The 15,380-nt window shown below is 37.7% G+C and overlaps 1 protein-coding gene and 1 pseudogene across 1 annotated transcript in view; one reads left to right on the top strand and one right to left on the bottom strand.

The window, feature by feature from the left end:
* The window catches only part of AGBL4 (AGBL carboxypeptidase 4), a 1,403,755-nt gene that overhangs the window by 967,191 nt on the left and 421,184 nt on the right, over positions 1 to 15,380 (bottom strand). The window lies entirely within an intron of this gene.
* On the top strand, positions 659 to 2,513 carry LOC133088595 (probable ATP-dependent RNA helicase DDX5; annotated as a pseudogene).

Below are 15,380 nucleotides of genomic sequence, written 5' to 3'. Positions count from 1 at the left end.
AAAGACCTAAATGTAAGGCCAGACACTATAAAACTCTTAGAGGATAATGTAGGAAGAACACTCTTCAACATAAATCACAGCAAGATCCTTTTTGACCCACCTCCTAGAGAAATGGAAATAAAAACAAAAAAAAAAAACAAATGCGACCTAATGAAACTTAAAAGCTTTTGCACAGGAAAGGAAACCATAAACAAAACGAAAAGACAACCCTTAGAATGGGAGAAAATATTTGTAAACAAAGAAACTGACAAAGGATTAATCTCTAAAATATACAAGCCACACATGCAGCTCAATATCAAGAAAACAAACAACCCAATCCAAAAATGGGCAGAAGACCTAAAGAGACATTTCTTCAAAGAAGATATACAGATGGCCAACAAACACATGAAAGGATGCTCAACATCACTGATCATTAGAGAACTGCAAATCAAAACTACAATGAGGTATCACCTCACACCGGTCAGAATGGCCATCATCAAAAAATCTACAAACAATAAATGCTGGAGACCTCATTCATTTCCACTGGTCTTTTGTCCAGCAGCCCCAGCTCTTGTCATCGCCATCCCTCCGCTGCCGCCCCCACAAGGCTTCGCTGTCGGCGGAGCCACCTCCGGTTACTCGTAGCGCTCGATTCTATCCGCTTCGCTTCCCGCTAACCGCAACCATTGATGTCATGTTGGGTTATTCGAGTGACCGAGACTGCACCTGGGATCGAGGGTTTGTTTCCCTCGATTTGGAGGAAGTAGGGCAGGGCCCTTATCTGGAAAGAAGTTTGGAAACCCTGTGGAGAAATTGGTTAAAAAGAAGTGGAATCTTGATGAGCTGCCCAAATTTGAGAAGAATTTTTATCAAGAACACCCTGCTTTGGCTAGGCATACAGCACAATAGGTAGAGACATACAGAAGAAGCAAGGAAATTACAGTTAGAGGTCACAACTGCCCAAAGCCAGTCCTGAATTTTTATGAAGCGAACTTCCCTGCAAACGTCATGGACGTGATTGCAAGGCAGAACTTTACTGAACCCACAGCTATTCAAGCTCAGGGATGGCCAGTTGCTCTAAATGGACTGGATATGGTTGGGGTAGCACAAACTGGATCTGGGAAGACGTCTTATTTGATGCCTGCCATTGTCCACATCAATCATCAGCCATTCCTAGAGAGAGGTGATGGGCCTATTTGCTTGGTGCTGGAACCAGCTCGGGAACTGGTCAAACAGGTACAGCAAGTAGCTGCTGAATACTGTAGAGCATGTCACTTGAAGTCCACTTGTATTTATGGTGGTGCTCCCAAGGGACCACAAATACGTGATTTGGAGAGAGATGTGGAACTCTGTATTGCAACATCTGGAAGACTTACTGACTTTTTAGAATGTGGGAAAACCAATTCAAGAAGAACCACCTACCTTGTCCTTGATGAAGCAGATAGAATGCTTGATATGGGATTCGAACCCCAAATAAGGAAGATTGTGGATCAGATAAGACCTGATAGGCAAACCCTAATGTGGAGTGCACTTGGCCAAAAGAAGTAAGACAGCTTGCTGAAGATTTCCTGAAAGACTATACTCATATAAACATTGGTGCACTAGAACTGAGTGCAAATCACAACATTCTTCAGATTGTGGATGTGTGTCATGATGTAGAAAAGGATGAAAAGCTTATTCATTTAATGGAAGAGATCATGAGTGGGAAGGAGATTAAAACCTTTGTTTTTGCTGAAACCAAAAGAAGATGTGATGAACTCACTAGAAAAATGAGGATAGATGGGTGGCCTGCCATGGGTGTCCATGGTGACAAGAGTCAACAGGAACGTGACTGGGTTCTAAATGAATTCAAACATGGAAAGGCTCCTATTCTGATTGCTACAGATGTGGCCTCCAGAGTGCTAGATGTGGACGATGTGAAATTTGTCATCAGTTATGACTACCCTAACTCCTCAGAGGATTACATTCATCGAATTGGAAGAACTGCTCGCAGTACCAAAACAGGCACAGCATACACTTTCTTTACACCTAATAACATAAAGCAAGTGAGCAACCTTATCTCTGTGCTTCGTGAAGCTAATCAAGCAATTAATCCCAAATTGCTTCAGTTGGTCGAAGACAGAGGTTCAGGTCGTTCCAGGGGTAGAGGAGGCATGAAGGATGACCGTCGGGACAGATACTCTGTTGGCAAAAGGGGTGGATTTAATACTTTTAGAGACAGGGAAAATTATGACTGAGGTTACTCTAGTCTGCTTAACAGAGATTTGGGAGCAAAAACTCAAAATTGTGTTTACAGTGCTGCAAATTACACCAATGGGAGCTCTGGAAGTAATTTTGTGTCTGTTGGTATACAGAGGAGTTTTAGGACTGGTAATCCAACAGGGACTTACCAAAATGGATATGATAGCACTCAGCAATATGGAAGTAATGTTCCAAATATGCACAATGGTATGAACCAACAGGCATATGCATATCCTGCTACTACAGCTGCGCCTATGATTGGTTATCCAATGCCAACAGGATATTCTCAATAAAACTTTAGAAGTATATGTAAATGCCTGTTTTTCATAATTACTCTTTATATCGTGTGTTATCAGACAAGATAGTTATTTAAGAAACATGGGAAATGCAGAAATGACTGCAGTGCAGCAGTAATTATGGTGCACTTTTTTGCTATTTAAGTTGGATATTTCTCTACATTCCTGAAACAATTTTTAGGTTTCTTTGTACTAGAAAATGCAGGCAGTGTTTTCACAAAAGTAAATGTATAGTGATTTGAAATACAATAAATGAAGGCAATGCATGGCCTTCCAATAAAAAAATATTTGAAGACTGGAAAAATAAATAAATAAATAAATGCTGGAGAGGGTGTGGAGAAAAGGGAACCCTCTTGCACTGTTGGTGGGAATGTAAATTGATACAGCCACTATGGAGAACAGTATGGAGGTTCCTTAAAAAACTAAAAATAGGACTAACACACGACACAGTAATCCCACTACCAGGCATATACCCTGAGAAAACCATAATTCAAAAAGAGTTATGTACCATAATGTTCATTGCAGTACTATTTACAGTAGCTAGGACATAGAAGCAACCTAGGTGTCCACTGACAGATGAATGGATAAAGAAGATGTGGCACATATATACAATGGAATATTACTCAGCCATAAAAAGAAACGAAATTGAGTTATTTGTAGTGAGGTGAATGGACCTAGAGTGTGTCATACAGAGTGAAGTAAGTCAGAAAGAGAAAAACAAATACTGTACGCTAACACATATATATGGAATCTAAAAAAAAAAAAAAGGTTCTGATGAACCTAGGGGCAGGACAGGAGTAAAGATGCAGACACAGAGAATGGACTTGAGGACATGGGGAGGGGGAAGGGTAAGCTGGGATGAAGTGAGAGAGTAGCACTGACATATGTACACTCCCAAATGTAAAATAGATAGGTAGTGGGAAGCAGCTGCATAGCACAGGGAGATCAGCTCGGTGCTTTGTGACCACCTAGAGGGGTGGGATAGGGAGAGTGGGAGGGAGATGCAAGAGGGAGGGGATACAGGGATATATGTATTCATATAGCTGATTCACTTTGTTATACAGCAGAAACTAATACAACATTGTAAAGCAATTATATTCCTATAAAGATGTTAAGAAAAAAAAAAACTAATCAGAACCACGTTCACATAAAAGAAAAATTTATTTTTATTACCTAGAACTGAGGCCAAGAAGATTCGCAAGGAGGAGACAATCATAACTGAGCACATGAAGCTGGAGTGACTCTGTAGGTCAGGAAGGAGAGTGAGTCATGGAGAAGACATATATATCCAGTTTAGGGCTATATAACCAGTTTGTACTTTCTGAACCTTGAGTCTAGCTAGCTTGATCTCTGCTTGTCAGAATACTGATCTAGAGGTCCAGGGTAGAACACTTGTCTCTGCCTCGCTATATTTAGAGAACTGCCTAGCATGTTGGGGAGAACCTGTTACTGGGAAAAAATGAACCCGTAAACCCTGTAATAGCCTCTTTTCTCTTCTCTGTTTCTACCAGCAAATGAACAGACTGCTTCTGCTCAATGAGTTTGGCAAGATATGAAGGTTATTTTATTTGAACAGATATGAGTCATCATCACTCTGAAAAAAAAGGATGTTGATAATAATTTTTTTTTAAAGAGCTGAAGATGACACTAGCAAGAATGGTATATTTCTCTTGGGATCCTAAATCTCCTTTGGAAATTTAGCTTTTATGTAGCCAAAGTATTTTTGCAATCATTTCTTTCTATTCATTCATTTAACACATTTACTGAATGCCTACTGTGTGCTGTGGAGGCCCTAAGGTACAACATGAGGAAAAAGCATGGTCCTTGACATTGTAGAGCACATAGTTTAGTAGAGGGAGAGAGATAACCATATAATCACACTAATATAAATGAAAATATGCATTTAAAACAGTGCAGGATGAGGGCTTCCCTGGTGGCTCAGTGGTTTAGAATCCGCTTGCCAAAGCAGGGGACACGGGTTCAAGCCCTGGTCTGGGAAGATTCCACATGCCACGGAGAAACTAAGCTCGTGTGCCACAACTACTGAGCCTGTGCTCCACAACAAGAGGGGCCACTGCAATGAGAAGCCCAAGCACCGCAAGGAAGAGTAGCCCCTGCTCGCTGCAACTAGAGAAAAGCCCGTGCACAGCAACAAAGACCCAATGCAGCCAAAAATAAATGAATACATTTATTAAAAAAAAATTTTTTTTTGAATAAAAGAGTGCGGGATGATTTGAGAGCATATAACAGTGGGATAATTTAGAATGTGGAGCCAGGTTTCTCTCAGAAAGTGCCATTCCACTGAGATCTCAAAGTTGATTGGGAACAACAGACAAAAGGTATGTTTATAGTGGTGGTAAGAAAGCTTTTCAGGTAGAGGGAGCAGCACGCACAAAATCCCTGAGTCAAGAGGTAGCGTGGGACGTTAGAGGATCTAAGAGGGCCAGGATGACTGGGACGCAGAAAAGGAGGAGATGGGTGACAGGAAACCACACGTGGCAGGGGTCTCCTCTTAGAAAAGCCTGTAGACAGACTAGTATGTTTCCCAAATCTTAGTCATGGGTTCTAGCTTCATGATTTTTTCTTATTGAGGTGTAATCAACGTATCATATTATTAGTTTTAAGTGTACAATATAACGATATATCAAGAACTCATACAATTCAATAGCAAAAAAAAAAAAAAAAAGCCCAAACAGTCTGATTAAAAAGCGGGCAGAAGATCTTCAAGATTTTTGATGTATTTCTGTATCATTTTGACAAAAATCTGTTGTTTAAATCAACCCTACCTCATTTTACTTAAACACATTGCTCCCTTTAGTAAATAAATAAAGTTTATTTCAAATGTATACGTATACCTGATGCACTTTGTTAAACAGCAGCAACTAACACAACAATGTAAAGCAATTATACTCCAATAAACATGTTAAAAAAAAAAGAATGCTAGGCTGTCGCAGCCCTTTTTTAAAGACCCAAGCAAAGGGGTTTGTATACAGGGTTTTCAAACATGGGGTTTGAAAAGAAGAGGTAACAGTGTTCCTCTGATGGCAGCAAGATCAGAGGGAGGGACTGGGAAGGTGAAGATAGGATTTTAGGAAACAAGGTCACCAGTCTGGCCCTGCTCCCCTCCCTCCAGAGCTTACTCACTCTTAACCTCAGTTCTTACAGGACAGTTTAGGGTATATTTTAATTAAGTAGCACATTTTCTCATAACCCTCATCCAAATCTTAACAAAATAAAATCCACAGAAGCCCACATTGAAATCTAACTTTAAACTCCCAGTGCTGAGAGACACAGAGTGTATGAGCTATGGCTTTTGACTCTGTGGATCTATTCCTGGCTTCATCATTAACATAGTGAATATCCTTGCTTTGAGATTTTTAGAACAACTTTAATATACTTTAATTGTCATTTTTTGTGGTTTGAATTGTCTTATTAAAATATAATTTTCCAGGAGTTAAATTTATTTACTTAATTAGAGGTCTATTCTCTCTTCAATATGCACATTCTCAAAAGTCAACTCACATCTGCGAATGGGGGCAGGGTGTAGTATACCCTTTGGCATAATAACATCTAATTACAGGATTACATTAGTGCACTCAGTACCTTTAATCACATAAGATTTGATATAGCACCAAGAAAACCTGTGCTGATCTCTCAACACTAAAGACCTTAAAGCATGAATATCAGGACACACCATAGTTGTCTCTGACGCATCTGTAGGATCTTTGATTTCAAAAGAAAAAACAGATTTGGAGATCCTGATGACATTATTTTGATTAGTGATAAATTAGAAAGATTCCCAGAAATAGCAATAATTATAACAATAATAACAATCATGAAAATAATATACAATGATAGAGAGTGTTTAATGGTTTTCAAATGCTTTTCATATAAATTTTCCCCTTTGATCCTCACAATGATAAAAGCAGGGCAAGAATTATTAGTCCTACTTTATGAATAGAGAAATTAAGCATCAAAAATGTTCACATTTGGGGGAGTATCTGGGAACATGCACAAGGAATCAAAGGCAAATCTGAGAAGAGTGCTTTTCCTGGTATTTCCTATGAGAAAAACTATGAGACCTTGGGAAGCCACTGAAACTCTCTAGCCTCAAATTTTTCATCTGTAAAATGGTCTAGATTATAAGATATGAATATAGAAGGAGAGAATAAGACACTAGATTTCATGGCAGGGAAGAATTAGTATGGGTAAAACCAGGCCTGGGCCTCCCATAGACCTTTGTACACAGGACTAAGATTGTCACCAGGCCCAGACTCAGGAGGTTGAAAGGTCTGTTCCACTCACACCCTTTAAGGAAGAAGGCAGCATGGTGGAGCACAAAAATACAGGTATCGGTATCAAACCAAAATTAATCCTAAGAGATTCTCAACTCTGCTACTTAGGAGTCATTTGACATTGGGTCTTTTTGATCCTGTTTCCTTATCTAAGAATTAGGGATAATAATGTATCTCTGCCAGGGATGTGATGAAGAAAAAATAAGTTAGTATGTACAATATCTATTACAGTGGTTGACAAACTTTTTCAGTAAAGGGCCAGATAGCAGAGGCAAAAACCAAGGATATTATATTGGAACTTACGTAACAAGAGCAAAAACACATTTCCACAAAATTTTTATTGATGAAATGTAAAATATAATAGTAATAAAATGAGTTTTTTTTTGTAATACAGGTTTAGTAATGAATAGAATGGAATTTTCTGTGGGAATATCATTTCTCTAATTTGGGAGGCAAAGCCAGTGTTGCCTATCATCAAATCAATTGCAAATGTTCATCTGTAAAAATCATTTTACTCAAGAGCCATACAAAACCAAATAAGCTGGACTTGACTTGCTGAGAGTGTATGAAAGTTCTATTATTCTACAACTTCACTATCATTTAGTGTTTTCAGTCTTTTTTATTCTGGTGAGTGTGTGAAGCTGTTGCCTTTTCAATTACTTCTACCACAAGCAGCAAGACTCAAAGAAAATTTTCCCTTAACCTAGACTTGGAAGCTGAAGAAAATTCAACTAAGAACTCAGGTACTTCTGAGAGGAAAAAAAGTAATTATCTGTAAGTGTTTTAAAGTTTTTGCCATTTTATTTTCTTTTTAAAGGAGTCTTTTATTATTAGATAAGTATTTAAGAGCTTAATTCTCATGATTACTAATGACTTTAAAAACAGGCATGAGATAATCTATAAGGATTCAGAATTTTATTACTTTATCTGCTCATGCCAACAACCCAAGAGTCAGGAGATACGGGTTTCCGAATGGCTCTGCCACTAAATAGCAGTTGTTCTTAAACAAGTCATTTTTCTTCTTAGCTTTGATTTAGTAATATAACAAATAGCGATGATAATCACCTTGCAATCTCACATAGTTCTTTATTGAATCAACAAATACTTTCTGGGTACCTATTATGTGCAGGCTTTGGGGATACAAGAGTGAGCAAAAACAGACACTGCCTCCACCCTCATGGAATTCATAGTGCAAAGATGAATCAAAGTCACACAAGTAAATACAAAATGTAAAATTAAGTTGTGAGCATCAAAATCACAGAATCAGAACCTCAGAATTAAGAGATCTTAGGGATCATCTAATATAATCCTCCAATCTCTTCTTCAAAGATACACAAAATATGAAAAGATGTTTTTTGAAAAGTTAGAAGTTCCAGATAAAGAAGTGGTAATATTACTGTTATGAAATTTCAGGAAGATAACTAGATATATTTCTGCTCCAACATTTACAATTAGAAACTAAGCATAGCTTGGGCTTACCATCTTTGACCTCTAATGTGGCTCACAGAACAAAAATTTATAGTGATATCTCATTAACCTAAATAAGGTAGTCTCTGTTTGTGAAGGTGATAGGATGAGGGCCTAAGTGGAGGGCCAGAAGTTCAGAAGAAAAATACAGTTTATTGGTCCACAAAGGGAGAGGCATCTAGGTCTCTTAGAAAATTACTATATTTAGAGCTGGCTTGGAACTCAGACCTAGTTTGGCTTTTATTCTTTAAGTAACCTTGAGTAAACCTCTTATTCTTCCTGGGTCTGAGTCTCCTTATCTGTAAAATGAAGAAGTTGGCCAGATAATGTTTTATGGCTCTGATTTTCAATGACTCCACCACAACTAGTAGATCAGATGGTGTCTCTTTTTATTAATAAACAGAAATAAAGCCAGTGAAGCAGAAAGTCAGATAGATATGGGTTCAAATCCCTCCTAACTATGCAACCTCCTAACTATGTAACCTTAAGCAAGTCACTTATTCTCTTAGATCTAAGTTTCTTCATCTGTAAAATGAAAATAATAATGACTATTTCATATGATTATTGTGAATATTATGAATATTCAAAAAAATGAGGTATATAAATCAACAGGCATGGCATATAAATAGCTTCCTTCCCTTCTCCTTAGTCTGAGGATTACAGCACTGAACACAGACAATTTCAAGCATCTGATGACATGATTCACTTAAGCCAGCAGCTACCATGTGTCCAAACCCAATGCTTCTGCTAAGACTTGAGGATGACAGAAGAAAGACAGAGTCCCTGCTTAAAGTACTTACTGTAGGGGAAACATAAGCAAAGGGAAGGAGGTAGGAAAGTGTAGGGCAGATTAGTTTTTGCTGGAGGACAACTAAGTATTTTTTTAAATAATATTGAGTGTCTCTATGTCAGACCCTGTATTAGGCATTTATATGCATTATTTTATTTACCTATTGAGGCAAGTTTTATTATCCTCAATTTTTAGATACTTCGAAATATAAATTATCTTGTCCAAGGTTTTCACAGCTATTTAACGATAGGACTGAGCTATAAAAACATGTATCTGTGACTCCAAAGCCCATGATTTTTCAAAATGATGAGTAATGAGAAATGCAGCTAGAAATAAGGACTGGTTTGACACCAGGGAGTCCTCTAAATGCCAAGGTAAAAAGTTTGCACTTTAGGGAGCCACTGGAGGTTTCTGAGCAGGAAAGTGACATAGATGAAGATTCTATTACCTAAGGAAACGTAGTAAAACATAATGTTTAAGAGCTTAGAATTTGTAGCTAAACTACCTTGTATTAAATGGCCTTGGAGCAAGTTACCTAACCTTTCTGTCCCTTAGTTTCCTCACCTTTAAATAGGGATAAATAATAACAGTACCTACCATGTACTGTTATGGGGAGGATTACAACCATTAATACACATAAAGCTCAGGAATACTTCCTGGCATATAGTAAGCACACACGAAATGTTAAGCTGCTGCAGTTGTGGTGGTTAGTATTATTGCTGTTGTGTTAGGAAAGAAGCCGTTAGGACAGAATTCTCAGAACCCAATCTGACAATTCAGCCCTCTTCTATTCAGGAGAGAGTGAAAGGTTAATTGTACATTGCCAGTGAAGTGAAGGCTTGCTTTGTGAGTTAATAGCAACAAAAAGCATCCAGGAGGAATTGTTTAATCTAGTTAAGAGAGTAAGTAGCTCGATGTAGAGAACAAACGTATGGACACCAAGGCGGGAAAGTGGCGGGTGGTGGTAGTGGTGGGATGAATTGGGAGATTGGGATTGACATATATACACTATATGTATAAAATAGATAACTAATAAGAACCTGCTGTATAAAAATAAATAAATAAAATTTAAAAATTTAAAAAAAAAGAAAGAGAGAGTAAGTAGCTCAAGACATGGCACCATCCTCTAGTTTCTACCCATAAGAATAATTAGGACCTGATTCCCTTTAGATGGGGTCCAATATGGCAGACAACACAATGCAGTGGAGAGGAAATACCAAGTCAGGAAACCTAGATTTCAATCTCAAACCTGCTACTGTCTCATTCTGTTACCATTAACAGATGACTCTCCCCTTTATGTCTAAGAGTCCTGAACTACAAATAAAGAGTGATCTTGCCTACTCCACAGATCATCATGAGAATTAAACGGGATATGCAAAGCTTCTTTTGTTTGAATGCTGCTGTGCACAAAGTAGGCACTCAAAACACTTGAACAAACTGTTAAAATTTGAGAAGTGGTATTTGAGAGGTGAGAAAAAAAGCAAAGCAAGTAGTGGAGTAGTCCTGCATTATAGCCCTGAGAAAAGTAAAAAGCTCTATACTGAAACAGTTCTTTAAAATGTATAGGAGGAAGCTTGGCATAGTGGAAAGAGCCTGAGCTTCAAAGTAAAACAGAACTAGGTTCAAATCACAGCTGCACTATTTATGAGCTATGGGATCTTGAACCAACTATCTGAGCCTCCGTTTCTTCAAAACTAGAATATTAATACTTACCTAATAGGGTGACTCTGAGAATTAAATGAAAAAGCTATTCCTAACAATATACCTAGTTCAAAGAGAAACTCAGCAGACCATACCAGTACCACCACCCCTATTATTAATAATAATAATGGCAGTTAACTTTCAACGAGTGTTAACTGCCGGGCACTATTCTAAACATTTTACATGTATTATCTCATTTAATCTTTATTTAATAAACTAATAAGACTCATTCTATTATTCCCCACAGATTTTACTGATGAGGAAGTAGAGGCAGTGAGCAGAAGATCTCATCTTAGGACACAGGACTAGAAACTGACAAAGCCAGGATATTGCTACTATTATTTTTCTCTCCTCCATAAGTCGGATCTTTAAAAATCTTGCATAAGATTCCAAAATACTTTCCCTCCCAGTATCTCACTTTATCTTATCCTTAAAGCAACTTTGTGATGTAGGCTGACCAAGGATAACCATCCCCATTTTACAAATGGGAAAAGAAAAGCCTGTAGAAAATAACTGACTTGTTCAATGTCATACAAACAGCAGTCATACCACAACCTCTGCCATGTGGCAGAACTGGAAAATGAACCCATATCTTCAAAGGTCAAGACTAGTGTTCTTTCTAGTAGAAAACTGAATTTCCCACATGATACCACAGAAAGGAGATCTCTCCTTGATTCAGGCTCTTCCCATATCAGTCAAAATTAGTGATGTTTTGCTTTCACTGTTATTTCCAAAATTTATGTTTTGGGATGGTCCCTGAATCAAGTGCTAGTGAACTCACCTGGAGGAGCCTTTCTCTGGGGCTCAAAGAGCCTGTGCTCATCTAGTTCAATAATCAAGTTTCCAATCTCTTAACATTTGGCATTAAAGCCTTCCAAGTACCAACACGGATTAAATCTAAAGGGAAATTGTATTACTCTTTAATGTGAACCAGTTCTTTACATTAAAGAGTAATATAATGATTACTCTTTAATCACTAAAGAGTAAAGATTAAAGCATTATGTAGAGGAAGACATTCTCTCGGAAAAAAAAGAAGGTAGGTTCTAACTTTTTATCTACAAAATAATGGGCTAACTCCAACTAGGGATGCATGTTTGCATTAGACAGGCCAGAGCTAGTATCCTGATTTTTATCACTGTGTGAACTTAAACAACTTACTGTACCCTTCTAAACTTTAGTTCCTTTATCTCTAAAATGGGGATAATAACACCTATATCAGAGGATTCAGGAGGAGAATTAAATAGCAAAATGTAAGTAAAGTTCTAGTACACAGCAGGTCTTCACCAAATGGTAGCCATTACATCAAAAGGAAAATATGAGGGTCTAATTAAGACAATCAGAGAGCACTAATAAAGTCACAGTGATAGGATATGGTGAAGCTGGAGTTTTAATTCAATGTTTCTATTCTCTGTTTTCAATATTACATTCTTTTCTACCAAAGTGTTTTTCACATTGTGAGAGGTGTGTTATTTAAAAAAGAGACAAAAATAAAAGAAAAATAAAGAAATTCTCAAAGTTGTTGTAGTTTACTCTATACCTCTCCACACTGCTTTTTAAGTCATTACCTATTCTATTTCCCTGTTCTGGTCAGTTTGGATAAAAGGTTAATACCCTGCTATTGAGATACATTGGTGATAGCTTCAAAGAAAATAAACATCTCACACAGAGTATGATATACCTTCAGTAAAACAAGCTAGCAGAAACTAAGGTACTTTCAGAGTTTGTGTATCTACTGATTGATTGTGAAGATCTTCCACTTTACAACTTTTTCTATGTTTAGAGAAAGACTTGTCCCAGAAACATTCCCTTTACTACAGATATTTCAAGTCTTCTTTATGATGATTTACATTTTCTTCTTAATTTATAGGTGTCATTATAAACACCTGTTTCAATTGCTTTTCAACTTTTCCTGCCATCCTGTGTTAATTGACTACTTGATGGATTCATCATAACAAACATACTCTGAGCACTTATTGTACATCACACACTGTGGGGGCCAAAGCAGAGCTGCTACATAGTTAATCAGGGTGTGCCTCACACCAAGACTTCCTGTTATAGGCTAAGTCTGGCCCAATGGAATGAGTATGTTTTTTTCTAACTCAAATAAAGATTTATTAGGAGCTAGCTGCAGCCCTGCTGGGATACTGAAATGGATATGACAGCGTCCTCATCTCTAAGGATCTTAAAATATAATGAGCAAGATATACAAATAAACACAGAATTATACTACAAGGTCATAAATGTTATGATACAGGAAAGTCCCAGGAGCTATGAGAACACGGAAGAGGAACTTCTAACCCAGCCTAGAAGATCAAGGGACGTTCTCCAAGGGAAGTGACAACTAAAATGAGCCCTAAAATGAGTAGGTGTTAAAGAAGTATTTTTTAGGTAAAGGTGGGGTGTGATATCTCCCACAGAAAGGGAACAATTTTGGAAAAAGAACAGAGGAAAGAAATATCATTTTACGTGAGAGAAAACTACAAGCATTGCTGTTGGAAAGACTTTGAGTTTAGGACCTAGGCAACAAGGTGAGAGAGGAAAGGAAGAAAACAAGGACAGATATTGAAGGCTCTGTCAAACTAAGGAGCTTATTTTATTTTATAAGGTAGGAAATAGGGAGCCATTGAAGGAGATAAGGCAGGAAGGTACGTGTGATTAGATTTGCATTTCATAAAGATCCTTCTGACATGGGAATGGAGAAGTGCTATGTCTAGGACTTTCAAATAACACCGTTAGAGGTATTTCAAATAATAATTTGTTAAGTAATCCAATTTGGATCTTCAAAGCAGAGAGGGAAAAAATAATAGCCTTAGAAATGTTCGTATGACTCTCACTGTGCTAGGCATAGATGCCAAGTAGACAGACAGTCCTAACAGTGAGGCAGATCTCTTTTCTGAATGACTTTATAAAGCTCAAACTTGTTTTCATAAAATAAAAATGATAATCGAAACATAAATTTTAATATAATGGGCCATATTTCAACAGATTCCATTTACATTACCCCTGCACAAGGCATTATTTATGACGGTACACGTACACCTAATCTTGATGTTGTGAAGGTGACTCAGGCATGCTGGGTGGGGAAGGGAGCTGAGCCAGTAAAAGCATTTACACATTATCTCAAGGGCGTATTACAAGCTCGGCTCCTCATGAAGGGCAATTTGAACCATGAAGAAACACTAGACTAAATGGAGGACAATAAGAGTATTGAACTAGTATACCAGTACCAAGACCCAAATTCCATTCTCAAAGGAAAACACACCCAAAGAGAGGAAAATAATATTAATTCTAAAACTCTCTGGAGGTTGAGGCAAAAAAAAATTGATTATCACCAGGGTGGAAATGGACATCCCTCCTGGCAAAAGTAGCATAGTCACAACACATGATATTTAAAAGCTGATTTTCAGTTGACAACAAAATGTCTTACTCTTTTCTTCCTCACGAAGGTTTTTGCTGAAAGGATCAAGAGTTCAGTGACAGGAGAATGAAGGTCAAAGGAAAATGAGAGTCATTCAGTCATTTATTCAATAAATATTTATAAAGCTCCTCCTATAAGCTAGCCACTGTGCTAGGAGCTTTCCCAAGTATTGTCTCATTTAATAGAAGTACTACTACCCCTATTTTGCAGGTAAAGAAACTGAGGCAAGTAGAGCTCAAGACTTGATAGAAAGCCCATGTTCAGTTTCTCCTTAAGCACAAAGTATTCCTTTACAAAAAAGGGACATTCAAATTAAATAGAAGTGTTCAATAAAACAACCTTTTAATGACTTTTGGAAGCATTTAAACCATAAATATATACAGACTATTTTAAATGGCAAATATACCATGGAAAGCTGCTGCTACCTTTCTTACCAACCTAATGTTGAATCAGACTTAATTATTTTAATACTTCCCTGTTACAAACCCTGTTCCTTCCTAACTGACTTGCCTATTTTGCTGTTGTATACTGAATCATATTATTGTTTATTCATTCATTCATTTCTTCTACAGATATATACTTGGTGTCTATCATATGTCAAGCTCAGTGCTATGGACTGGAGTACAATGGGACATCCTCCCGCTCTCAAGAGACTCATGGTTTGCAAGGGAAGCCAGGCAACTAAACAGATAAATAGCACACACAACGAGAGGTGCTATGATATAAGGATGTTCAGGGGGGCTGTGTAGCAGCGTCAGGTTATATGCATTCAGTCTGGAGGCCAATTCATCTGACAAAACCCAGGATCTTCCTACCTATAAAAAATTCTGAGATGAGCACAGTTTTCAAACATAATCCAGTCAATCTTTCCCTGGGTAGCTTCTCCTCATGACCTATGACTCCATGATCCAAAGCCTTCCTTCATTCACTCAACTAATATTTAATGAGCATCTACTGTGTTCCACACACTGTGCTAGGCACTAAGGAACAAAGTTAAATAAGACAGAGAGGTTCCCTGTCCTCATGAGTTTGTTATCTGACCCCCTCAAAAAAAATTCTGCCATAGCCTTTGAAAATATTGCTAAGTTGTGTCACTCAATATAAGTAAGCAACTTGACTTTTGCACACCCTTGCTGTGCAACCTTGAACAAGTCATTTCACCTCACTAGTCCTTGATTTCCTCATCTTTGAAG

The sequence above is a fragment of the Eubalaena glacialis genome, chromosome 3 (genome assembly GCF_028564815.1).
Source record: "Eubalaena glacialis isolate mEubGla1 chromosome 3, mEubGla1.1.hap2.+ XY, whole genome shotgun sequence".
Taxonomy (NCBI): domain Eukaryota; kingdom Metazoa; phylum Chordata; class Mammalia; order Artiodactyla; family Balaenidae; genus Eubalaena; species Eubalaena glacialis.
The sequence above is the reverse complement of the archived record's forward strand: the minus strand, read 5'-3'. Positions and strand labels throughout refer to the sequence as shown.